Source organism: Mirounga angustirostris, unplaced genomic scaffold, assembly GCF_029215605.1.
Source record: "Mirounga angustirostris isolate CCGP_5_RB_7025 unplaced genomic scaffold, mMirAng1.0.hap1 SCAF_5, whole genome shotgun sequence".
NCBI classification, from domain to species: domain Eukaryota; kingdom Metazoa; phylum Chordata; class Mammalia; order Carnivora; family Phocidae; genus Mirounga; species Mirounga angustirostris.
The window spans coordinates 41704626-41731917 of record NW_026991713.1 but is presented as its reverse complement, the minus strand read 5'-3'; the positions used below and the strand labels follow the sequence as shown (position 1 = coordinate 41731917).

Genomic DNA, 27292 nt, shown 5'->3' with positions numbered 1-27292 from the left:
AACTGATTCAGAGAGAGACATAAGAAACAAACTGTAAAATTTCCCTAAAAATGGAAATTTAAGGACTCTGGTTGACTCAACAAAACTATGATCTCAATGAGTTGGAAGTGGGAAGAGCAGAAGATAGAAAATGGAGAAAAAAGAGACAAAGAATCACGGATTAGTAGGGGACCACACATGACACTATTTCAGGAGAGCAGGACACCAAAAAGAACCAGAAGTTGAAACCGGTGGCTTCAGTGGTTTTACTACAGCCCTGGACCTGGGACCTCTCCAGAGGGCCTGTGCCCACAAGAAGATCGAAGCTTACAGGGATTCTCAAGCTTGAGAGGTTGGTGCTTGTTGAAAATGTAAATTCTAGGATCCCAACACCATGGTCCTGATTTGTCGTCTTACTTGGGGCCCAGGCATCTACATTTAAACATGCTCTCTAGTTGATTCTGATCAAGATGGTCCCTGGGCCATATTCTGGGAAACACAAATAAAGGCAAGATTAATGATTTTTAATGATTAAAAGAAAAACATGTTACAAATGCAAACACAAGCACTTCCTCCAGATCACAAGGTTAAATTCCAGGCCCCTGCAGAGCCTGCCTTTGGGTTCTGTCCCCAACTGTCTGCCAGTGCCTGCAATCTGAGTTTCTTACCCCATCCTTTTGTGGGCTCTTCAATTCCACAAGCGGCTTGGATGGTAAGGAAGTTTCTGCCTGAATCTAAAAGCTATTTTCTCTCATGCAAACAGTTCTTCTAGAACACTGTGTAACTGGTTTTTTCCATGGTATGATAAGAAATAGGTGAATGTGTTAGTCCTTTTCTGGGTTTAGGAAAGAATCAGCACTTGAGAAGAAGGTTAATTTTTGCAAATGCCCCTCAAATTTTACAAGTAAATATTTGACAGATATTTAAAAAAATACTTCCCCTAAGCAGCTGAAATGTAATTACTTATACCAACATTTGCCATATAATAAATTAAAATGATCAAGGAAAGATCTACCACAGGTGATAAAGAAAGGCTATTTGACAGGCCTCTTTCCAACACTTAGGGGGTGGGAGACAGGCAGCCTACCTAATCCAGATGGTGCTCAGAATATGTTCATAAGGATGAAGTTCTTTATTTTTGGTCATAAGTTGTTTTACTTACTATATCGTGTTCATGTACCCAAAGAAACGAATGGGTTTGCAAGTTATTTAATTCAACAGGTATTTCTGTTGTTTCAGAATTTCAGCTGAAATCCAAAGCTGAGAAAAATAGCTAAGAAGTACTACAAGTTCTAAAAAGAGAGATGTTGGGCACATCTACTGAGGACTTGTTAAGAGTGGCCAAATGGGATCATATGGCCCTTCTCCTGTCACCACCTCCAGCTTGTCTAAGAGAAGGGTAGGGATTTAGTGGTGGAAAGAGGCTCTCTTTAAAGAGAGTTGTCAGTTAGGAGAGCAGACACTGGAATGTACCTCTATCCTAAGCCAAATAAAGGAAACAGCAAGAGAACCTTTCAGATCTGCCAGGGGAAAGAGACCACTCACCTAGTCCTCACTGAGGTATGCTGGTCCTCCCACCAGGGTGGGGAATCTACATGGACCCAGGGAGCTGTGAGGCATGTACCTGATGAAGACAGAGGCTGCCCCACATGGCCCCTGGCGGCAGGGCAAGGCGAGTGGCCTGATCTTGCCAGGTTTCAGTGGGGGCAGGGGACAAGGGAGGCAAGCCTGCACAAAGTGTTCTAGGGGGCCAAGTGGATACCAGGAAGAGAAGCTGGGCACAAGGGAAAGAGCTGTGTGGGAATTACCCAAAGTGTGTATTACGTACAGTGGAGAATACAGCAGAGTGGAAGTCTGGACATGGGCGTGGAGAGTGTCCTCCAAAGAACCCACAAACGTTCTTTGCAAGAAAAACAAGCCAGTACTCAGGCTTTTTCCACAAGAGAGAAGGCATTCAACATCCAAGAGAGCTGTTCAAACAGCACTAGCTAAATAATCACATTTTGCCTGGTTTCCTACCATCCTTTCTCCTCTCTGCTCCTTGCCCTGAACGTGGAGGTGTCAGTAGCATCCAGGGTACAGGAGAGGTTGCAGAATCACAATGGACCACAGGACCCCTCCTGAATCCGGGGTTCTGAGTGCAGGTTCGGTGTGAGCAGTAGAAAAGGAAGGTGCTGTGAATCACATGAGAGAGCAAAAGTCTACCATTAGATTGGTCCGGATTTCCTAATTGCTGAAAACAAAAGTGTTTTAATACTTGGAAGTGAGAGATGAGAAAGCCAAGAGATCTGCCCGAGATATTGTCCAAGAGCAGAGAAAGGAGAACCAACAGGATGTGTGATGGTAGAAGAAAAACAAAACGAAACAAAAACTGGACATTTCCTGAGTGAATCCTCCTGAGTCCTGTCTATTTTCTAAGCCAGATATTTTTGCAATGTGCCCAGGCTGCAAAGGATAGAAACATGAGTAAGGCTATTGCTGTCATTGGGTAATTTAGACCAGTGTGGCAGGATTCTGGATTGAAGTAAGAACTCGTGTTTTTGTTCTCTGTGATTTTTCAGCTTCCCCCAGGCTAAGAAGATCACTGAGCTCACTAGCTCCTTTGCCTCAGGGAGGTTTGTGTTTCAGGGCAGAAAACAGAAACATGGGAAGACAATCTTTCCTTCAATTTGTTGTGAAAGACTTCATGATTTTTGTGAAAATATTAGGTATCCAGTAAGGAGAGGCAAAGAAAAAGGATTATCTGTGAAGGCCAAGAGAGGGGAGGAATTTCTCCCAAACAGAAAGGGAATAGAATTCAGCTGGATCCATGGGTGGCAGGAGCCTGTCCCTCCTTCCACCAGTACCATAAACAGGAGGACAGGGTTTAGCGGGGGAAGAGTGGGTGGTGGAAAGAGGGCATGTCCCAGCTAATTGGCTTCTTTCAAGAAACTGTGAAGTTTCAGATGATGGGACAAAATGATGGGCTGGAAACTAAAGGCTTATAATTTCACCACCTGGGCTCTGTGGATACCATGGCTTCTTAGATTCTCACTTGTTCCTGGGGAAGATTGATTTTTCCACTCATCTAGGGGCACTGGGACTCGAAGTCAGATATAATATGGTTTTGAACTGACATTTATTGACTTTCTGAATTTTAATTGTACATTTATGCCCACTACATAAGAAAAGAAAGAACCAAACTACAACCGTCTTGATAAATGCCAAAGAGAAGCATATGTTAAGAGGCTAAAAACAAGAGAACCTTTTAACTGGGGGTCACCAGAAAATTACTTTATGGAGGATCCAAGGTTGATACATAGGATTCCAAATGACAGCAGGGGTGGAGAATTCTCACCTCTTAAGACAATAAAAATGGCAATATGGACATTGATGACAATGTCTTGGAATGTTAGATTCTAGGTGGACACCACTAGGCAAGGTGATCTCAAAGTTACCCTCTAACACTCACTGAATCCATAAAGTAGTTTAGGGTTCCAACTAAGTGTCTTTTGGAGGACTTAATCATTTGTTTTGCCCTTAAGGGCAGTAATTCAATGTAGTAAGGAAGCTAAAACTGACAGACGTTTTAAGCACTAGTCCAAGCATCCAAACCTTCAGTATGATGGGCAATCAGAACAGATATTAACGTGGGCTAGAGTAGTCACATACAATAGATGTTTACAGGAGGTAGAGTTTTCTCTGGTTCTTTAATGATGGTTGGATTTTAAGTAGCCTGAAAAGGAAAGGGGAGCATTCAAAGATTGGGGAAGAGAAGAATATCATTATAGGATGCACAGAAAAGAGAGGCCAATGGGAGAGAAGTGTTGTTCTCATTCTCCCGAGAAAAAAAAGCACCTACCTCTCTACCCTTAGTTCTGGATTCAGAGGAAAAAGTCCAAAATGTTTTGTGATTAAAGCCATTCTTTTCTCTCCAGCTTCATTTCTAGCCCCTTTCTTCCCAAACTCCACACTCTAGCCACGTCAGAAGATAGTACCCCATCCACCAAGTATCTCCAGCCAAAACCCCTAAGGATCATCTTGATTCCTCTCCTTGCCCTCTCCTCTCCTCCCCAGTCAATCTTCCAGAGAGACCTATAGATTCCATTTCTAGAATTTCCACCTCATCTTTATAGAATGCAAACCTGGTCAAGTCATTTCCCTGCTTAAAATATTTAGTGGCTCTCCATCAGCTACAGAATAAGTCAAATCCTCTTATGCCGGCACACAGACTGTTCATAATCTAGCCCCTGATTACCTTTCTAACATTATCTCCATTGATTTCTTTGCTCCATGAAAAAGTCTGTGGGATAGGAAGCTTGGGAGATGCTGGGAAAGGCATAAGGGCTGAGGGCTAAACCTCTGCAAGTATTACACTTTCTAGCTTTAGAAGAGATGATGAGAGGGGCGCCTGGGTGGCTCAGTCGGTTAGGCGGCTGCCTTCGGCTCAGGTCATGATCCCAGAGTCCTGGGATCGAGCCCTGCATCGGGCTCCCCGCTCAGCGGGAAGCCTGCTTCTCCCTCCCCCACTCCCCACCCTGCTTGTGTTCCCTCTCTCGCTGTGTCTCTCTCTGTCAAATAAATAAAATCTTTAAAATAAATAAATAAATAAATAAATAAATAAATAAATAAATAAAAGAGATGATGAGAGCTTAAAGTAATGCAATAGTAACAGGGACAGTGATGAGAACATGGATTTGAAAAATATTTAGAATGCAGGGTAGAACAGAGATGATTTAATAACTAGTTAGAGTCAAGGATAAAAAGAAAAAGGTAAAGCTAGGATGATGATGATGATGATGATGACAATGACAAGGACAACCAGAAGTGTTGGCAACAATAACCAACATTTTCTGTGTACTTACTATATACGAAGCATTATTCTGAAGGTGATATGTGTTAACTCATTAAATCTCCAAATCAATCCTATGAGATAGAAGCTATTTTATCCACATTTTATATGTAGGAAAACAGAGGCACAGAGAAGGCAAATAATTTTTCTAAAATCACACAGGGAGTAAGGGCTGTAGAGCCAAATTTGCACCCCCATAGTTTGGCTTTGCAGCCTGCACAATTAAGCACAGTGCAAAACTGCCTCTTTTGTCATATCCGACCAATTGCCATCTTTGAAACATGCCATACTCCTTTGAGCCTTTAAGTCTCCCCCATTCTTTCTGTATGAAATGCCCTTAACTTTTCCTTGGAGTGAAAACTTTAGGACACAGATCGAATATTACCTCCTCTGGGATGTCTTCTCTGTGTTCTTCCCCAAGCACAGCCCTTCACTCCTTATTCTGTTTTACCATCATACAGTGTGTGTAATTCCACCAGTGAGCACATTACACTACGTGGCAATTACTTGTTAATGTTTCTATCTCCCCTAACTAGACTGTGAGCTCCTTTTTTTTTTAAATTTTTTTTTTTTTTTAAGATTTTATTTATTTGCGAGAGAGAGAATGAGAGAGAGCATGAGAGGGAGGAGGGTCAGAGGGAGAAGCAGACTCCCTGCTGAGCAGGGAGCCTGATGCGGGACTCGATCCCAGGACTCAGGGATCATGACCTGAGCCGAAGGCAGTTGCTTAACCAACTGAGCCACCCAGGCACCCCTAGACTATGAGCTCTTCAACAACAGAATGTGTGTGTCGCATTCATCTCTCAATCCCCGGGCTCTAGCATCCTCCTATGGCACCTAGTTTTTGATCCATAGTAGGCATTCAATAAATGTTTCTTAAATGAATGGATGAGTGAGTGAATAAATGAATAAAAAATATGGAGGTGAGAATTCTCCACCCTGCCATGTTACTGACGGGTGCTGGTATGAGCTCTAATGCAGAACTGGGCCAGAAATGAATAGCAGTGGGGTGATGAGACAGAGTGGGGAGGTCAGAGATGAACTTAAAACTGGGTATGCTTGAAGAGATTAGCAACATGACTTTCCAGAATAGCCAAGTGGGGGATGCCAAAATCTGAGGAGGCAATTTAGGGAAGTAGGTGTAATGAGAGCTTCTAAAGATCAAATCTGAAAGGAGGAACAAACAGATATTACTCTGGTTTCTGGGCATAGGTTTCACCAATTCCCCTGCCATTTATTACCTGGAATACGACTGTTGTTCACCTATTTCCCTTTTTCCAGGGCTTCTGAAAATATGTGAACTGTGGAATAGACACCATTACCAAAGTTATCTGAAGAAGAAATCAATCAACCTTTGGAAGTAGCATGTAACAACCATCAAGTCAACATTTCCAGATGGAAGCCCAAATTGCTTGAATTCTAAAATGTAATATTCACCTGAATTCCAAAATGTGATCATTCATTTCACTCACATGGCTGAATGGGCAGGATGTTCCCTTGGGCGGTCTTTATCTTCCATATCTCTCCACCCACTATTGTGGACACCATCCTATAGGCCCTTCTTCTTAAATGACCATCCTTTGTGGGAGAACCTTCCCTTTGTGCTTGGCTACTGGAGTCATTTTGTAATCTGCTTCTCAGACTTTTCAGACTTCTAAATAAGGGCAAGAAGTAGGTTAGCTCCCTCTCTCTGTGTAACATCATCCTCTTTTCTCTCTATAGTTGTAGAGAGCAAAATGGAGTCTCTCATGTCAAGCAGGAGCCTGTATCAAGCAATGACGCAAGCATTTAAGGGAGTGCAGCTAGGTGATGTCACCAGGACCAACGTCGGCTGACACCCCAGAACTGGTAACAAGCAGAACAGGACGAGGTCTACAGAGACCCAAAACCGATTCAATCCCTTTAATAAGGGAAGGATTTTGGCAGCAAATGGTCAGACTCTTCAGACCTGACCCCTCCATATCTGACCACTTAAAAAAGGCAACTACTGGGGCCCCTGGGTGGCTCAGTCGTTAAGCATCTGCCTTCGGCTCAGGTCATGATCCCAGGGTCCTGGGATTGAGCCCTGCCTCGGGCTCCTTGCTCAGCGGGAAGCCTGCTTCTCCCTCTCCCACTCCTCCTGCTTGTGTTCCCTCTCTCACTGTGTCGCTCTCTGTCAAATAAATAAATAAAATCTTAAAAAAAAAAAAAAAGGCAACTACCGCCAAAGGCTCTGCCTGATTGATCTCTGAGCAGAACTGAGAGCCTTCTCTGCTTGAACATCAGAAGCAGTAGGTGCTGAGAGCTGACCCGGGCCAGACCGAGGCCTTAACTGCGCGTCCACAGACTGACTTTGCATTTGGTTCATTCACTTCCCGCACCTTTCTGTCATCTTGTTTGTTGTGTGGCTTGTCTTCTGCCCTGCTCTGTGTGCTGTGTAAGAAGCCAAGTTGAATCACATGGTGAATTGTCATTGAGTTTAAAATCCTGAACCTGCTTTATCATTGTGATTTAACTTTGCTTTCTGGTAAAATAAAGCTGACACTGTGGAAAGACACAGCTCATGTGTGCACCTTCATAGTGTCCTCATGCCCATAGTTCTTTCCTGTGCTGGCGAGAGAGTCGCTTTGGATGCCCATTTGGAACTCTCTTCTGTTGTCAGAATTCCAACAACTTTTCTGCACAGCCGTCCGCCCAAATGCCCCTGAGTAGTGTACATCTCCGTGTCACAGTCTTGCTGTAAGCAAAGTGCAAGAACTCGGGTTTAGTCCTGTCCAACGGTTCTCACGGGGAGATCCCTAGGCCGGCAGCATCAGGATCAACTTGTTAGAAATGCACATTCTCTGGCCCCATCCCAGACCTACTGAGTGAGAAACACCACGCAAGGCAGGTGAACCTGATGTGCCCTAAAACTGCAGAGCCGCTTCTGTGGGCCACGTACTCGCCCACTTTCTGAGAGGATTTTACACTTTCTCCTCCAACCTCAGAGAGCCCCTCCTCCCAGCACACTCACAACCTCTTAGATTCTCAGTTCACTAAGAAAATCTGAGGAGAACTTTCCCGGGCTCCCCCGCCCAGGCCCCCTGAGAAATCGGTGCCGTGCTCACCCCTGGCTCCCTCCCTGCCGCGGTTCCCCCCCCCCCCGCCCCCGCAACACACGCACCGGGTCCGCCAAGTGGAAGCCAGCGGGTCGCCCGCTCGGGCAGCTGAGCGCCTGCGCGTGTCCCGGGCTCCTTCCTGTCGGGTTATTCCCGTCGGCACTTCGTCTCTCCCCATCTCTTTTGAAAGAGAAAAGAGAAAAGAGAAAGGAAGGAAGGAAGCAAGGAAACAAGGAAGGAAGGAAGGAGGAAGGAAGGAAGGAGGAAGGAAGGAAGGAGGGAGGAAGGAAGGAAGGAAGGAAGGAAGGAAGGAGGAAGGAAGGAGGAAGGAAGGAAGGAGGAAGGAAGGAAGGAGGAAGGAAGGAAGGAAGGAGGAAGGGAGGAAGGAGGAAGGGAGGAGGAAGGAAGGAAGGAAGGAGGAAGGAAGGAAGGAGGAAGGGAGGAAGGAGGAAGGGAGGAGGAAGGAAGGAAGGAAGGAGGAAGGAAGGAAGGAGGGAGGAAGGAGGAAGGAAGGAGGAAGGAAGGAAGGAAGGAGGGAGGAAGGAAGGAAGGAAGGAGGAAGGAAGGAGGAAGGAAGGAAGGAGGAAGGAAGGAAGGAGGAAGGAAGGAAGGAAGGAGGAAGGGAGGAAGGAGGAAGGGAGGAGGAAGGAAGGAAGGAAGGAGGAAGGAAGGAAGGAAGGAGGAAGGAAGGAAGGAGGAAGGAAGGAGGAAGGAAGGAAGGAGGAAGGAAGGAAGGAGGAAGGAAGGAAGGAAGGAGGAAGGGAGGAAGGAGGAAGGGAGGAGGAAGGAAGGAAGGAAGGAGGAAGGAAGGAAGGAGGAAGGAAGGAGGAAGGAAGAAGGAAGAAAGGAAGGAAGGAGGAAGGGAGGAAGGAGGAAGGAAGGAAGGAAGAAGGAAGGAGGAAGGGAGGAAGGAAGGAGGAAGGAAGGAAGGAGGAAGGAAGGAAGGAGGAAGGAAGGAAGGAGGAAGGGAGGAAGGAGGAAGGGAGGAGGAAGGAAGGAAGGAAGGAGGAAGGAAGGAAGGAGGAAGGAAGGAGGAAGGAAGGAGGAAGAAAGGAAGGAAGGAAGGAAGGAGGAAGGAAGGAGGAAGGAAGGAGGAAGGAAGGAAGGAGGAAGGAAGGAAGGAAGGAGGAAGGGAGGAAGGAGGAAGGGAGGAGGAAGGAAGGAAGGAAGGAGGAAGGAAGGAGGAAGGAAGGAAGGAGGAAGGAAGGAAGGAGGAAGGAAGGAAGGAAGGAGGAAGGGAGGAAGGAGGAAGGGAGGAGGAAGGAAGGAAGGAAGGAGGAAGGAAGGAAGGAGGAAGGAAGGAGGAAGGAAGGAAGGAAGGAGGAAGGAAGGAAGGAGGAAGGAAGGAGGAAGGAAGGAAGGAGGAAGGAAGGAAGGAGGAAGGGAGGAAGGAGGAAGGGAGGAGGAAGGAAGGAAGGAAGGAGGAAGGAAGGAAGGAGGAAGGAAGGAAGGAGGAAGGAAGGAAGGAGGGAGGAAGGAAGGAAGGAAGGAAGGAGGAAGGAAGGAGGAAGGAAGGAAGGAGGAAGGAAGGAAGGAGGAAGGAAGGAAGGAGGAAGGAAGGAAGGAAGGAGGAAGGGAGGAAGGAGGAAGGGAGGAGGAAGGAAGGAAGGAAGGAGGAAGGAAGGAAGGAGGAAGGAAGGAGGAAGGAAGAAGGAAGAAAGGAAGGAAGGAGGAAGGGAGGAAGGAGGAAGGAAGGAAGGAAGAAGGAAGGAGGAAGGGAGGAAGGAAGAAGGAAGGAAGGAGGAAGGAAGGAAGGAGGAAGGAAGGAAGGAGGAAGGAAGGAAGGAGGAAGGGAGGAAGGAGGAAGGGAGGAGGAAGGAAGGAAGGAAGGAGGAAGGAAGGAAGGAGGAAGGAAGGAGGAAGGAAGGAGGAAGAAAGGAAGGAAGGAAGGAAGGAGGAAGGGAGGAATGAGGAAGGGAGGAGGAAGGAAGGAAGGAGGAAGGAAGGAGGAAGGAAGGAGGAAGGAAGGAGGAAGAAAGGAAGGAAGGAGGAAGGGAGGAAGGAGGAAGGGAGGAAGGAAGGAAGGAAGGAAGAAGGAAGGAGGAAGGAAGGAAGGAGGAAGGAAGGAAGGAAGGAGGAAGGGAGGAAGGAGGAAGGGAGGAAGGAAGGAAGGAAGGAAGGAAGAAAAGGAAGGAAGGAAGGAGGAAGGAAGGAAGGAAGGAAGGAGGAAGGAGGGAAGGAAGGAGGAAGGAAGGAAGGAAGGAGGAAGGAAGGAAGGAAGGAAGGAAGGAAGGAAGGAAGGAAGGAAGGACTGCTCCCTTCCCTCCACATCTGCCGCCAGCTACGCTTCATTTCTGGGATCCCCTCTGAGCAGACCTCACAGGCTTGTCTTTGACCCAGCTGCTTGCGCGCGGGAGGCTCTTCATGACCCGCGGGGACGGAAGGATGAAGGCCTGCCTGTGCACCAGGCGGGAAGGGGGCAACCGCCGTTTGAAGCAAACGAAAGAAACTGGCGGGAGATGCTGCCAGCTTCTTAAGTGGTGGCATATTCTTTATTAAGGAAGAATAGACTTTTACACGGCTCCCTTCCGACTTAAGGAGACTGACATGCCCAACAGTTTGATCTCATTCGAGGAAAGACTAACGTCTCAGCTTCTATGGGGACTCTGTGCTCCTAAAGGGCAGATATCCTGAGAGAATTGGTCCTTTGTTTAGAGTAGAGGCTCAGTGAGGTTAAGGATTTACCAAGGGAGGCTTTCATGAGTTCGGAGTAGTGAATTGCAGAAGAAAATCGTTCTACAGCAAAATGAGCAGTGTACAACTTGGCTCGGGCTGCCATAACAAAGTAAAACAGATTGGGGGGATGCAACAACAGAAATTTCTTTTCTCATAGTTCTGGAGATGAGAACTCCCAGGTCAGTGTGTCGGCAGGGCTGGCCTCTTCTGAGTCCTCCCACTGCCTTGTAGACGGCCATCTTCTTCCTCTGTCTTCTCATGGTCTTTCTTTTGGGTGTGCCCTGTCCTAACTTCCTCTTCTTGTAAGGACACCAGTCATATTGAATTAGGACCCACTTTCGTGGCCTCATTTTAACTGAATTGCCTCTTTAAAGACCCTCTCTCCTTCTGTCACTGGCTTATTTCACTTAGTAGGACATCCTCCAGGTTCATCCATACGAACCTGGATTTGGTTGTTGCATACGGTAGGATAGGCTTCTTTTTTAAAGGCTGAATCATATTCCATTGCACATTTATGGTGGAGGAGGTCATCAAGAGGACGTGACTGCCAGTTGACCCATGAGCTTGGCCTGAGCATCTCACAGCCCTCCCCTGTCCTTGGAATGTGGGTTCTGCTTGCCTTCCCTACTCTTCAGAGGTTTCCCCAAGGACATAACCTGGTGATAATAATGTGGTATTGAGACCATCTGGATGGTATATATGACTGAACCTAATTAAGCCTCTATATAAACTTGAAGGATTTGGCAGGCAGGTGTGGAAATCTACTCATCTTGTAGCCACACAAGACAAGCCTGTGTGTAAGTTCCTGTGCTTATTAAACTCTGCCACCTACCAGTCCAAAGTGGCCTGCCTCTTCCTTCCCTCTCTCCCACCCTTCACTATGGGTTGTGGTTGTGGGGGGGTAGTTTCACATTACACCACGGTAGTTCTCAAGGAGCTTGCAAATCAACAGCATATACCACATTTTCTTTATCCATTCATCCACCAATGGATACTTCAGTTGTTTCTGTATTTGGGCTATTATAAATAATGCTGCAATGAACATGAGAGTGCGGATATCTCCAGGAGATCCTGATGCCAATTCTTTTGGGTAAATACCCAAAAATGGGATTGCTGAATTATATGATAGTTCTATTTTTAATTTTGTTGAGGAACTCCCATACTATTTTCTGTAACAGCTGCATCAGTTTTACATTCCCACCAACACCATACAAGGGTTCCAGTTTCTCCACATCCTCACCAACACTTGCTATCTTTTGTTTTTTGGTTTTTTGGTAATAGCCCACCTAACAGGTGGGAGGTGATATCTCTTTATGATCCCATTATATAAAGTGTCTAAAATAGTCAAATTCATAGAAGCAGAGTAGAATGGTGGTTACCAAGAGGAAATGGGGAGTTGTTGCTCAATGGGTATCAACTTTCAGTCATGCAAAATGAGTAAGTTCTAGAGATCTGCTGTACAATACAGTGTCTGTAGTTAACAATACTGTAATATACACTGAAAAGTTTGTTAAGAGGGTGGACCCTCAAGACTATTATGTGAGAGTGTAATAAGCTTGTACATCATCGGTCCCTGTGTTTTGGAGACTGTTATTATGGCAGTCTTGCCGTCACCCTAACTAACAAAGACAGCAAAATATCTTCATGATCTCAGGATTAGTGTGTATTTTTAAACTCTTGTGAAAACTATGGAACTTAAAAATCAGAAAAATGGTATAATTAACCCTATGTAACCATCTGGTTTTAGACTTTACTAACTTTTCACCACATTTACTCCATCTATTTTTTTCCCGAGTTTTTTTTTTTAAGATTTTATTTATTTATTTATTTAAGAGAGAGAAAGAGAGAGCGGGAGGAGGGGCAGTAGGGAAGGGAGAGAGGATCTCAAGCAGACGCTGTGCTGAGCGCAGAGCCTGAATCCGGGCTCCATCTCACAACCCTGAGATCAGGACCTGAGCCAAAATCAAGTCAGACGCTTAACCAACTGAGCCACTCTGGCGCCCCTCCTAGGATTTTTAAGAGGCATGTTTCATCTTAAATAATCTGCTATGGTGTTTGGCATTGTACAACTATTGATTATCTTAAACTTTGATAAATGTGTGCTACATATGAACTTCTTTCATTGGTGACGAAATCAGAGAAGTGTGTGCTGTTTTTCCCTTATGAGGTAACAAAGGACAGAGAGAAGAACCATAGGAGTGGAATGTGAGGTGGATTGAGAGTTTAGTGGGACCAGGAAATCTGAGCAAGGAGCAAGCATAGCAATGGATGCAGCTTGGGGTTTGCAGAAATCTTGGGAAAGGCACTGAACTCTCCACAGTGTAGGATAGAAACTCAAGCCACTTCTGTTTAAACATTAAATATATAAGCAACTACATAGACTAGAGGACTCAGGGACACCAAGATGACAGCTAGCATGTGTTTAGCATATACACTGATGAAGAGATGGATGACAGAGTACACCTAGTACTGTACTTCTGAGCACCATACCAACTTTGGTATTTAAGCCCAGAAGGCCATCCCAGAACAAGAGAAAAGCAAAATAAACAGGGCACACCTGTACAACTCCTCTTAGTCTGCAGACCTGTAATCTAGAATTTTATCTGGTGCTCCTTCACCTGCGTCTGCACTGAAACTTCATTTGGCTTTGCCTTTGCAATTACTGACTCTCAGCTTCTGTCTCCACCTCTGCCACAGCCGGGAGGTGGGGAGCTGTCTAAGAGGTTGATCTTCCACCTGCTTGTGAAATGTTTACTTTGCCTTATTTGACCAATTTTTCTCCCAGTTGGGAGTAAATAAATCCACCATGAGCTCTCAGGACCAATCCTACCAGATCATGAATATTTTTATTTCTTGATCTTTACTGAACCCAAAGTGATGCAGCATGCTTCCTAATACAAAAAGTTGGGATGAAATATCCAAATGGAAGCACAAGGTGTCCAAGAGGCAGGTGGGGGCCAGGTAACAGGGGTGCTGGTTTTTTTTTTAAGATTTTATTTATTTGACACAGAGAGAGAAAGCACAAGTACGCAGAGAGGCAGGCAGAGAGAGAGGGAGAAGCAGGCTCTCCACTGAGCAGGGAGCCAGACGTGGGGCTTGATCCCAGGACCCTGGGATCATGACCCGAGCCGAAGGCAGCTGCTTAACTGACTGAGCCACCCAGGCGCCCCGGTGCTGGTTTTTAAGGGTGTGTTTTTTTCATGGTTTGCAGGCTTTCCTACTTGGGGCTTTAAGTCCATAATCGGATGTCTGTTGTGTCTGATTTTGAAATCTTAAACCCATTCCCTCCTACGAGAGAAACCCTAGTTTCTGAGCTAGCACTCCATCTGCACATGCATCTCAAGGTGGGGAGCCGAAGGCTGTGACGGGGTTTCCAATGTACCTGGCTAACCTGCCACAATTAAAATCAATGGGGAAAACTAGAAATTCAGGTGGTTATTGTGTTGTCACAATGTCCATGAATTGGATTGGGGGACTATATGAAAATAGAATATTTTGTTTGGCAGTAATTGATAGTGTCATTTGGCAGGAAATGTCTCAAATTCAGTTATTCAAATTCACTTCTATTTAAGCCAGTCTGTAGAGCCTGTGTAGAGGATCAGACTGTACAGACGGAATTCTTGGCAAAATCTCTGGAAACTTCCAGGATTATCTGGATTCTATAGGGGTCTTGTCTTTCACTGTCCTTGACTATTTTGTAAGTCTATAGAGACTGAAGTTAATTTGTAAAAGGCTGATGATGATGCAAATAATTCCCATTCTTAGAAATGCAAATGAATTTTGTCCAATGAGGATGCATCAATTTCTACTTAGCGGAAGAGGCCAGTTTTGCCTCTATCAGCAAATTCACTTCACTATTCCAGATTGCCTATAGATGTGTTTTCCCTTGGAATCTCCTTTGAACCAGTTTTTACTTCTCATTAATTTCTCATTAAATAATGAGTAAAATAAAATCTTTGACACAAATTCATTTTATATTTGTATGAGTCACATTTTTAAAAATTACATTTTAGTACCCTGATTCTCCAGCAACTTAGTTCATCCCCAAAAGTGGGTTGACAAGGAGTGAGGGGAGAACCCTGAATTTCTGACTGAACATTTACCCAGAGGTAACTAGTTGAATGAGCTACTTGGAAAAACGAGATAATGTTTACCCTTATTCCTGGACATACAGGTTCTAGATTTGGATTGATTTCAGAATAGAGTTATAAAAAGCATTTTATGTCTGCACAGCCAAATTTGAGGACTGTTGTGATTCTCCTTTTTTTTTAATCCTACCATTTTAACTTTTTCATTTATATAACAAAAAAATGGTAATAAAAGATGTGCTAGGCTTAAGAAATAGGATGGAAACTTGAACACCATTGGATATCGCTCTGTCTCTGCTTCAATTTCTCCCCCCCCCCCCCCCACACCCCCTACCTCTCTCTCCAGCACCGGTTCCCATGTTAATTTCATTCTCCCAGGCTGGCTTCTCACCAGTTGTGGTCCGGCTTCTAACATCTCAGCATCTCTTACTCATATCCTCTGTGGAAAAAAACAAGAGCACCATTAGCATAAGTCTTTTTTCAAAACTGTCTGCATGAGAAGGAGCATTCTAACTTGGGAAGAAGGGTGGAATTTTTTTATAGGTCTTCAGCAGGCAGGGTCAGCTGAAGTTCACAGCTAGTTTCAAGAATATTTGTTCAAAGATGGTACTCAGGGAAGGGAGGAGTTATTCTGATTAATTAGCAGCCATTGTTTGGAAAATTTGGATTTTACTAAGAGAAGTGGAAGGAACAGTGAGGGGCTGAGGTCATGTGCAAGAGGGTGTGCAATCTACAGTGACAAGGACAGGGAGGGCCACAGTAGAAACTTCATAGTTCTTCAGTATCTCTTACATCTTACAGTCCTCTGATCATAGAGACCCTTTTTCCCACATGCAGTTGGCTAAATCCTAGAAAAGGATTTTGATTGATCGTGCCTATCTCTGGACCACTCACTGTGCTCAGGGAGTCTAGTCAAGAATGAAGAGGCTGTTCCTAGGCAGATCCAAAGGCTAGAGCTGGGGAGGAACAGGTCTTAAAAGGAGGGAGTAGCCCAGACCTCGCCCATGGGGTCATCACAGTGAGTAGGACAGCATCCCCCCATCTTCATTTATGTTCACAAAAGCCTCCTTTTCTTCCTCCCACGTAAACAGCTCAATTTTGCCTTTAGGGGACACTGCTTAGGGGAGGACCACTCAGAGAACTTTTTGCCTGAGTATGGGGAGCAAACCCAGGGGAGATGAAAGCCTCTTCTGAGAGCAACCTAGTGCAAAAGGCTGGATACAGCCCTGATGCCCAGATTTCTTCTGAAAGCCTCAAAACTTTCTAAATGATCACCATGGTCACTTACAGAAAATAAACAAGTTTGTTTTGAATAAACATCCCAACGTTGGCAATGCTTCTTGCCTCTACATTCTTTTCTCTTTCCTCTTTCAGGTATCCAGTGCCCATGGCCCCTTTTTTCCTATTGTAGAGCCCAGGGCAGGCTGCCCCAAGATGGGCCATTGTGGCAAACAGATTATTTTGAGTTAAAAGTAATCAAAACCCACCAGATGCAGGAAAACTCTCTGCTTCCCCCTCAGCTGCCTAAATTTATATTGGAAAGGAGAGCCTGGACCAGGAAGAGAGCTATTAACAGAGATTCCCCTTTACCTAAAAAACTTATCTGCATAATAGAGCAACCTTGCTTTTCCAAACACTCCTTTCACCTTTCTTCCCTTTGTATCCTCAGACCCTACCCCTCTTTAGCTCATATAAACTCCATGTTGCCTCATTGTCTTTGGAATTTCATGTTTGAGTGGATTCCCCATACATATGTCTATTAAATTAGATTTTCTCCTGTTAATCTCTCTCATGTCAATTTGATTCTAAGTCCAGCTAGAAGGACCTTGTAGGTCAGAGGAAGATCTTCCTTCCTGACACTAAAAATAAGACAGATCTGCCCTATGAACATAGTTAAAATAATTAAGATTCAGGGGATGGAAATATCTGTCCTTACCATTTTTATTTTGCTAGAAGAACAAGTTGGTGACATATCATGGACTTCAAAGTCCAAATCCCCAGACTTCCCACTTACTTGCTCCATGACTGTGGGCAAATACTTAACTTCAATAAGTTCCAGTTTTCTCATTTGGGAAATAAGGAATAATGCCTACCTCAAGATTTAAAGGGATTATGCGTGGAAAGACTATATGGAATATATTAAAATCCAATTACTATCATTTTTTTGTGATGACGATGATGGTGATAATTATGAAGGCACTAAACCCTACTCACTATATGTTTTCACCCCACATTATTATTTTTAAAACAGAATTTCAGGATTCGAAGAGAATACACAGATGACCTCAGCGAGGGGTTAAGCCTCTCTAAAGAGATCTCAGTTGCTCCAGGGCTAGGAAGGTTTGTGTGTGGTGTGTGTGTGTGGTGTATGTATCCATGTATGTCTGTGTTTCTGAATCTGTGTATGTTGATGGGATGTGATGATTAAACGGAATGTGACATCAAGAAATTATCAACACTGACACTGATGACAGATACTGGCGAATTAGCAGTATAGAAAGGGGAAATGAAATTTGGCTTAGCTGTGAAAAAATAATACTAATTACAGTCATTAACATTAGCCCCTTCCATTTATGCCTAATTACCATGCTGCATAATCATAATCATGTGTGTCATTAAATATATGCCCAGTTAACTTTCATGTAAGTTGTCTTGATTAGAATCAACATCTCTGGTCCACTTAGACACCTGTTCAGAGATACACTGCTTAAAGTCACTGCTACTTCGGGGGCTAACAAGAGACTCAAACTAGAGAAAGTTTTCTCAGTCATATCCTAAAGAAGGAGGAGGCACAAACGATCTGAGGCTTTTTTCCTTCTTCTTCTACCAGGTCTTCAGAGTGCCCAGGGAGTTCATCTCACCACTGCGGAGGACAAACACACACACACACACACACACACAGAGCGAGAGATAGCAATAGAGAGATACAGAGATAAATAAAGACATGCAGATGAAGAAACAAGGAGACAGTGAGAAAGAGGTACAGGAGACTCAGAGAGGCAGAGACAGGTGGCAACAGAGAAGAAAGTAGACAGAGACAGAGAGATACAAAAAGTGGGGGTAAAGGCACAGACAGAGTTCAGCAAGGAGAAGGAATTCATATGCCTTCTCAGGGCTGGTTGATTTCCTCTGATAATTTATGAGACAAAATAGTCCCAGAAGTAGACCCAGACAATCAGAGTCCATTGTCCTGGATGGTGAGGAAACAGGAAGAGTGAGGTGAAAAGAAACGGAAGGTAGCGAGAAGAGAGATAGACAAAGCAACAGAAAAACTGAGAGATGGGGAAAGACAGACAGACATGGAGGGGTCAGGGAAAGGGAAGAAGGGTCCGAGGGGGTTCATGAGTCTGCTGGATGCTTGGTCAGTACCAGGCTGTGGAGACAGAGAAACGTGGGGGGATATATCCATGTCCTCTTTGTTGTGCTAAAATTTCCATGTCCTTGATGCACAGTGTGGATATGATTTGTTTACTGGGCATCTGCTATGTACCTGGAACCAGGCTAAGTGCTTTTACCTATATTGACTCACTGAATCCTCAAATGACACTAGCTGGCAGGTACTATCATGATACCCATGTTATAGAAAAGGAACCTGAGGCATGTAACTTGCCCAAAGTCACTCAGGTAGTAAGTGAGATTCAAATCCTGCCATCTCGCTGTAGATCCTGTGTTCTCAGGCATGACATAGCACCAGCAAAACCCAGTTATGTAATAAACAATTGTTAAGGGATCCATGATTTTAAAACATTCTTGCTTGGGGCGCCTGGCTGGTTCACTGAGTAGAGCATGCGACTCTTGATCTTGGGGTTGTGAGTTCGAGCCCCATATTGGGGATAGAGATTACTTAAAAATGAAATCTTTAAAAAAATACAAATAAATACGTTCTTGCTTAATTATAATTTCTTTTAAATTAACTTACTATGCAAGTTAATCAATGTTGCTAGAATATAACATTTTCATTTGCATGAAGACTTCATTTCCATGAAGACTTCCTTGTCAACTCAGCAAGAGGAGCAGGGGCAGAACTCTAGTGTTGTGGCTGACAGAGAAATAGAAGTCTCCAGGGGTCTTGTTACTTCATGATTTTCACACAGCGAGATGGGCAGATCCCAGCATCCTGCCTCCGTGGGTCCTACCTTCCACAGTGACTTTGGGTTCTGTTGCTCTTCCACTGGGAGACCTTGAAGGGACTGGAATTTGGTTTCTCAGGGACTCATTTCCCCTGTGGAAACTCATGCAAAATATCTTCATCAGCTTTCTGATCTGTTAATAAATAATGATAATCTGTAGAAGAATTCATTTGGTTATCATCCTTGGAGATTAATTGGGTAATTAATTTTAGCTAAGTGCGTATGAAATATAAAGTGCCTCATAAGTCTTCAGGATTTATGCTCCCGTGTTCTTATGAGGCCTGCAGGGCAGAGATTCTCTGCTTCGAAATGAGAAGCTGATTATGAATGCCCCCGATCAGGGCTGTTTCTCACTCGATTGCGCCAACCCCCTCCAAGAACTCATTGGGAAGGCAGACGATTGTCAGGGTCATTTTTACTTGCCAGACTGAAACTCTGAGCTCTGAGCTGCAAATCGAAAGGAACTGGAAAGAAAGAATTCAGCTTCCTGGTTACTCAATTGCCGGTCATCTTGTGCACAGTAGGGAGAATCTTTTCCGTAGGGGGCATCTTTTGTGGCGGTGGTGGTGGTTGTGAAAAGGGCTTCTCATGTCCATGGAACCCTTGCCAAACCAAGCTCCAGGGGATACTGGTGCGACTAGCCCATGCTTCCTTTCTGTAACTGCGGACTTTTGAACATATTGACAGCTAACACAAAGAAAGGGCAGAAGGTGACGATACTGGTTAGTGGTTAAAAGCATGAACTTTGGAGTCCTACAGGCTGCATTTGAATCTGGCATAACTGTGCCCCACCTACATGTTCACAGCTTCTACCATTAGCTGTGCAGAGAACTCCTCAGTTCAACTTATGTCACTGTAAAAACGACCATGTTAGAACCTTTAGAGAACTCAGTGATTGTGGTAGACTGAGCCAAAAAGATCTGTCCACATTCAGGGACGCCTGGGTGGCTCAGTCCGTTAAGCGTCTGCCTTCGGCTCAGGTCATGATCCCAGGGTCCTGGGACTGAGCCCTGGGTCGGGCTCCCTGCTCGGTGGGGAGCCTGCTTCTCCCTCTCCTTCTGCCCCTACCCTGCTTGTGCTCTCTCTCTCTCTCTCTCAAATAAATAAATAAAATCTTAAAAAAAAAAAAATCTGTCCACATTCTAATCCCCAAAACCTCTGAATATTACCTTGTATGGCAAAAAAATAGATGTGTTACCCTTTATGGCAAATGAGGGGATTACATTAAGGATTTTTCAAGAAGGTGCTTATCCAGGATTATCCACGTGGGCTCTAAATAATCCAGTGGCCAGTGTCTTTACACGAATGAGGCGGAAGCGGCGGCAATGTGACCGTGGAGGCAAAGACTGGAGTGCTGTGGCCACAAACTAGGGAAGCGCTGTGCCCCCCCAAGCTGGAAGGGGCAAGGGGCAGATCCCCCCCTGGAGCCATCAGGGGGAGCACAGCCCTACTGACTCCTTGACTTCAGACTTCTGACCTCCAGAACTGTGAGAGAATACACTTCTGTCCGTGGCACAACCGCCCAGTTGGACGTACTTTGTGACAAGCAGCTACAGCGAACTCCGCAACGGCTCATGGGACGAGGGGAGTCGAAACAGGGAAACCTGTCTGGCTTCATACCTGTTCCTGGTTTTGCAACAAAACAACAGTTCCTTAAATTCCACTGTTAAGCATTACGGTTGGTCTTAGAACTGCATTCACACAGCAGCATCTTTTCAAAATAAAAATAGAGCAGCCAAAATGTCAGCATTTACCTTGAAGCACTTAATTTATTACCTCTGAAATTTCCCCTCCCTTCATACTTGACACCGTTGTGAAAACATGTTTCCCTTTAGTGCCAAAAACTATACTATATTTAGTTTACTTTGCTCTGTGTTTATTCCCGCACCAGAACACGCACTCACACTCACACAGAGCTCACTCCCACTGACTGCAGGCTCCGACTGGCTACCGCACCACTAGACAGACAGGTCAGACTTCAGTGGGACACCCTTCCGTTGATACTGCGGGCATTAAACCGGTTTGGAAGAAATCCAAACCCATATTGTAGAAAATTCAATGTTATGGTACACCTCTATCAAAGTGCTTACATAAAAGCACACCTTTTTTAACTCAAGGTTTATTGAGATATAATTTACATAGAGTAAAACTTACCCTCTCTTTAGTCTACTGTTCTGAGTTCGAACAAATGCATAGAGTCTTACAACCACCACCGCGATCAAGATACAGAACAGTCCATCATCCCAAAAAGTTCTTTCACACCCCTTTGAGGTCAACTCTACTCCCTGGCCACCAGGGCTCTCACGACGGACACAGATAAGCAGAGCAGGGCCTGGCTCTGGTTACCACTCCCTAGGTGATTACATTCAGGATTTTTAAAAATCATTACATCAGTAAAACAGCAATAATATGGTGCTTCCTAGGCCATGGCCACACCAGCCTGACCGGTTCCTTGTCTTCTCCGAGCTCCCACCCACAAGGTTTACCCCTGTCGTCCCTTTTGGCTGGAATGCTCTTTTCTTCTGCACCTAGGCAACCCCTACTCATTCTTGAGATCTCAGCTTTGACATCTTTTGCTCGAAGAAGCCTTTCCCGAGTAGCTCCAATCCCTCTACATTGCATCGAGCACAGCAATTTTACATTTGTTTGTGTATTCTTTGATTAATATCTATCTTCCCCTTAAACTGTGAGCTTCATGAGGGCAGGGACCATGATCTTATGCTGAGCGTATAGTACGGTAGTAGGTATTCGATAAAGACTAAGTAAATGAATATATCCTTTGAAACCGGCAATGTTCTAGATGTTTGCTTTTCATTCTTTAAAGGGTTCAGCAAAATCAATATTGTTATTGCTGTTTTACTGATGTAATGATTTTTTTTCTGATGTGATGTTTTTTTTTTTAAAGATTTTATTTATTTATTTGACAGAGAGAGAGACAGTGAGAGAGGGAACACAAGAAGGGGGAGTGGGAGAGGGAGAAGCAGCCTTCTTGCCGAGCAGGGAGCCCGATGTGGGGCTTGATCCCAGGACCCTGGGATCATGACCTGAGCCGAAGGCAGATGCTTAACGACTGAGCCACCCAGGCGCCCCTGATGTGATGATCTTAAACCATAAATTCTTTGACATTCTGCCTCCAAAAGGTGGACTCTAATTCCCCTCCCACTGACTCAGCGACGCCCTTCTAATGAATAGAATGCGGCCCAAGGGGCACCTGGGTGGCTCAGATGGTTAAGCATCTGCCTTCGGCTCAGGTCATGATCCCAGGGTCCTGGGATCAAGCCCCACATCGGGCTCCTGGCTCAGCGGGGAGCCTGCTTCTCCCTTTCCCTCTGCCTCTCCCCCTGCTCATGCTCTCTGTCTCTCTCTGTGTCTCAAATGAATAAATAAAAATCTTTAAAAAAAAAAAAAAAAGAATGTGACCCAAGTGACAGTATCATAGAAGGCATTGCCCTTTCTCCTTGCTTCCCCTGGGGTCACTCAGTCAGGGGTGGGGAAGCCAGCTGCCATGTCATGCAGATACAGGAGCGGCCCTATGAAAAAGCCAGCATAGTGAGTTACTGAGGCCTTCTGCCCACAGCCATGTCGGTGAGGAAATTGGATCCTTCAGCCCGTGTCAAGCCTCCAGGATCGCAGTCCTGGCCAAGGTCTTCACTGGCCCCTCATGAAAGACTCTGAGCCAGAACAATCCAGCTAAGCCCCTCCCAGATTCCTACCCCAGGGAAACTGTGTGAGAGGACAGACGTTTGCTGTTTTGCACTGTGAAGTGGGAGGATCTCTTGTTACACAGTAGTAGCTGAAGGAACTGGTAAGGGAAATAAAGAACAGCAAGTGTGACTTGTTTAAGGTCACACAACCAGTCGATGGCAGGTGCAGGATCCCCACACAGGTCATGTGGCTCCCGAAGCGCACATTCTCTGTCCCACACCACGCTGCCTCCTAAAGATGCTTAGCATGGCAAATGCAAAATCATCTGGCTGCTAGTATAAAAATCTTTGCAGATTGGTTCATGTTACAGTTTCGGGAGGTGGCTTTCTGGATTCCCAAAGAAGCTGCTGATTGGAGGAGTTTCTAGGAGAATGGTAAGTAAAAAGGCAATTCTAATGAGGTTTTAGTGGACTGAACTATTTCAAGAATCTCTGCGAAGCCAATTTGTTGGAAGAGTAGATTGAGGCAAATTTGCTATAACTTGAAAGTAGCTTTTTTTCCTTTAGCTCATTATTATGGTATTGTAAACCAGTTTTCACACAGTGTGAATGCATTATCCTAGAATGCTCATTTTTTATATATTCATTATATTTGTGTGTTTAATATTATATAAATTATACATCTTTAATAGCGTAAATATTTATGTTTAATATATATATGAAGGAATTACTGAAATTCAGTATTTTGCTCAGATTGCCTAGTTACCATTCCAAAGGCTCAAACTTTGCAGTAGGCAAAGATTTCTTAAATAGGACACAAAAGCACAAATCTCAACATACAAGTTAATTAGCCATCGCAAGCTATTTATCTGCATGGTGCCCAGTGGTATTGCTGTTTATGCTGATTAGACTGAATATCTTCATCCCATCACTCTAGAATGACGGACTCATTTCCCTTTCTCCTTCTATTCCTTCCCTTTTCCCAAATTAATAAAAGATTCCTTTCATCTAATCACACCACTCACCTTTATTGTCTTTCTTTATTAAAGCATTGTCACTAGTTCCCTCCTCACAAGTATTGGACTCTTTTAGCTAATTTATGTTGAGGTCTCCTGGCACCAGGACGCAGGAACGTTGGTGGGCCATGGAAAGTTCTGCAAGTGTGAACCGGAGAGATGTCTCTCCATCTCTCGTCAGTGATCCCATCTTCATGTCTGCAGAGATTTAAGAATTGCTATTCAGTGGCAAAGAACACAGAACACTTTGGTTTTCCCCATAACTTTGCTTTTTAAGAATCTCAACTCACCCTGGAGCTGGAAAACAATCTAATAATGCCAAGTAACAGCACCTGGGTCTCCTTGGCTAAATTAAGCCCATTCCAGGGGTTGTCTTTAGAGCAGACTACTAAAATCTCAGCCCCCTGTCCAGTTCACAGCTCATCCCGGTGGGAGCTCAGCTGTCTGTGACATGGCACTTGGCCTCTCTTCTCCATTCTTCTCTTGGGGCCTGCTTCCCAGTTGGTGGGATGAGTGGAGTCTGGGGAAAGGGTTCAGGCATGTGAGCATGTGAGTGCTGGTACACTGGGGGTGACCATGGGGACACTGAGCAGGTCCAGTTGTTCCTTGCAGCTACTTTACCTACCACCGGCTATAAAAAGCTCATGGTGTCTGTGTCAGGAATGGGACTTTGGGGGACTGAATAAATAACTCCCCTTCCACTGGGAGGCAGATATGGGAGTTAGGCTGAGGGAGACAGGAACACCGAGGCACCTCCTGATAATGCTTATCCTGGCCTGCAGGGTTTATGGAGCTAAAAAGAGCAGGCAGGTCAATGCTCCATCTCTGCAGCAGACAGATGGACCCAGTCATGGTTCCCAACACTGTCAGTTCTTCTTACGGGCCTGCAGGGGTAAAGCTGACCATGCTTCCTTTCTCATAACCAAGAGAGAGAAAGACAGTGCTGAGCAAACACATATAGTTCCTCCACCTCAACTCACCCATCAGGCAAGTCCCTCTGCCTCCTGGGATGGGCGGGCAGTGGATGAAACCAGAGGCTGAGAGAAGTCTCAACCAAATAGGTCAAAACCAATCAGAATGCACATGTATGAAAATGCATGCACATTTTTATTTAATTTTATAAGCAGCATAGTGAAAGATATGGAAGGATACCTAGTAGGGGGCTCACAGGATTGCCCAGTTTGGGGGGTGATAGGTGGGATACAATGTGAAAGGAGGAGGGGAAGAGAGTATAGAGATAAGCCAAACAGGAAAAAAAAATCACCAAAAACCAGTATGTATGGTGTGATCACTATATATATATATATATATATATATATATACACACACACATATATATATATATATATATGGCATTAAGAAGTGATATTCAAACTACTTCAGCCTGTATAGCATGGTTAATACTCCTCCAGTTAAAGTAGATACCAAAGAACTGGGGCAGGATCCCTGAAAATTCCCTCACTGAACCAGGCATTATCTGGAGTGGAGGGTGGCCCAAGGGGTTCTGGAAGAGAGACTGGGAGGCCAGGGTGATAGGATGGGGTTTTGGCAGGGAGGGTGGTAGCACTTGAGAGGGAGGCTCAAGACAGTAGCTACTTACTAAACCAATTCAGAAGCACATCAATGTTTTGACAACATGCCCAGCTCTATCAGTGCATTCTACTTGAATATTTGTTGACTTACTCATAAGTTAAAATCAAAATTCTTAAAACATAATAGGAAAATTTTCTTCCTATGCTATGTTATCTAATTCAACTGGGACTAAGCAAAGCTCATATGAAGAAAACCTCAATTCTGGGGGCTGGAGGATCCACTTCAAAGCCTCACTCAAATGACTGGAAAGTTGAGGCTTGGCTGTTGGCTGGAAACTTCATCAGGGCTGTGGATTAGGGCCTTGGTTCTTCTCCATCTGGGCCTCTCCTTAAGCTGCTTGAGCTTCCTTACAGCATGGTGGTTGGGTTCCAAGAGAACCAGGAGGTGGCCTTTTATAATCGAAGAAGTCACACAATGTCCCTTCGTTATAGTCTATTGGGCAGAGCAGTCCCAGGGGCTCACCCCGTTTTTAGGGGAGGGGACTTACACTCCACCCCTCCAGGGGAGGAGTGTCAAGGTCGTACTATAAGAAGAACATATGGCAAGGAAAACACGGGAGGAAATAGAATATGCCACAACACACTTCTGCTATGTCTGTGATATCTATAGTCCACGCCGGCCTGGGTTCCAGAGGTCTCTGCTTTTTTCCATGCTGCCACACATAGGGCCCGGGTTAGCTAGTGTAACCGGAAGACTGGAGGAAGAAGGGAAAAGTTAAAAACGTACAGGCAACCAAAGGAAGAAATAAATCAAACGTTTGTGGAGCTCCTACTTAACAGTGTGGCAGGCATTGTGCTAGGCGCTTCTCAGAGATCTTTATTTTAATTTCAAGATTTCAAGATCTTTATTAATCTTCCCCACAGCTGTGTGAGGTAGGTACTATCATTACCACTTCACAGAAGAGGTACTTAGCAGCTTGTCCAGCTAAGTAGCCAGGAGTTGATAGCCGGCATGGCCATACTGGGCTGCTCGACTTCGAGGACCGCGTTCTTGCCACTATACTGTGCCTCAGCGTGTAGAACATAAACACGCTTCGTAAAACGTCGCTATGCAGTTCATTTTGTTTCTTCTTCTACATATATAAAAGATCTTTTTTTACCTCTCAAAAGGGTTAGAGTAAAATATGGCAAATAGTAGAAATGTATAAATGGTCTTCTGTTTTTTTCCAAATAACCGACAAAGTCTTCTCAAGGAGCACATTAGGTAACTTCCTTTTCAGTTAATGCCTGAGTTATCATTTGACCATGTAGGAATGTAGAAATTACTAGCTAGGGGATTCTATAAGAAACACTTACTGATTATTAAGCTAATTACATTATAAGGTAATGTAAATGTTAAGACATATAGAGGAATTCAGCATGGGAGTTTATTAAGTACAAAACGATGGGTACATCGTGATACAAGTGAAGTCCCAAGAAGTTTTGCATAAATGTACTTTTGGAATATGTATTAATATATTTTTTAAGGATTTATTTAATTTGAGAGAGAGAGAGAGAGAAAGCATTTGCACCTGGGGTTGGGAGGAAGGGCAGAGGGAGAGGGAGAAGGAGAGAAGCAGACTCCCCACTAAGCATGGAGCCTGCTGTGGGCTTCGATCCCACAACCCTGAGATCATGACCTGAGCTGAAATCAAGAGTCAGACGCTCAACTGACTGAGCCACCCAGGCGCCTCTGGAATACGTACAATTATTAAATATACTGTGGGACTCCCTGTTTAAAGAAAATGTACATTTCTGTCATTGCAGCAGGGATTCTCTATAGTGGGGCACAGAAAATGGAGTTCATCATAATTAGAACCCCCAATCATTAACCAGCCGTGTTTAATCTGGGCATAAGGATTCCTGCTGCAATGATGAGGGAGGTTTTCTCTGAGATACCTATTTATAATAAGATCTGGCATAGGTGATGGAGGGGATAAGAATGCCCCTCTTTTACCTGGTGCTAAATGCAAATACCCAAAGGAGTAGTGAAAGACAGAGATTGAAAGGATGACACATATTTTACCATATTGCTAACCTAAGCATAGATGCCACTCAACCAAACACAATATGTCATCAATATATGGGGCTACTGAGAAGCTTTTGACACTGACTTGGAAATGCAATTTCCTACTGAGGCCTACTCTTTAAAATGAACAAATGATTGTGTAGAATAGAAACATGCTAAGTCACCTGAAGGAAACAGAATGGCTTCCAGGCCAGTGATTTAGTATTTTAAGAAATTTTAAGAAAACACTGCATCCATCAGAATTTAGGTAG

General features: G+C 44.6%; 1 long non-coding RNA gene across 1 annotated transcript in view; it reads right to left on the bottom strand.

Annotated features, from left to right (window-relative positions):
• LOC135364407 (uncharacterized) overlaps positions 1-20471 on the bottom strand; it is a 55542-nt gene extending 35071 nt beyond the window's left edge. The window contains exons 1-3 of the long non-coding RNA XR_010411429.1: positions 19980-20471; positions 18571-19468; positions 14986-15090 (exon numbers count right to left, since the gene is read on the bottom strand). This is a non-coding gene — a long non-coding RNA (uncharacterized LOC135364407). The remainder of the gene's footprint in view (positions 1-14985; positions 15091-18570; positions 19469-19979) is intronic.
• Between the last annotated feature and the right edge of the window lie 6821 nt (positions 20472-27292).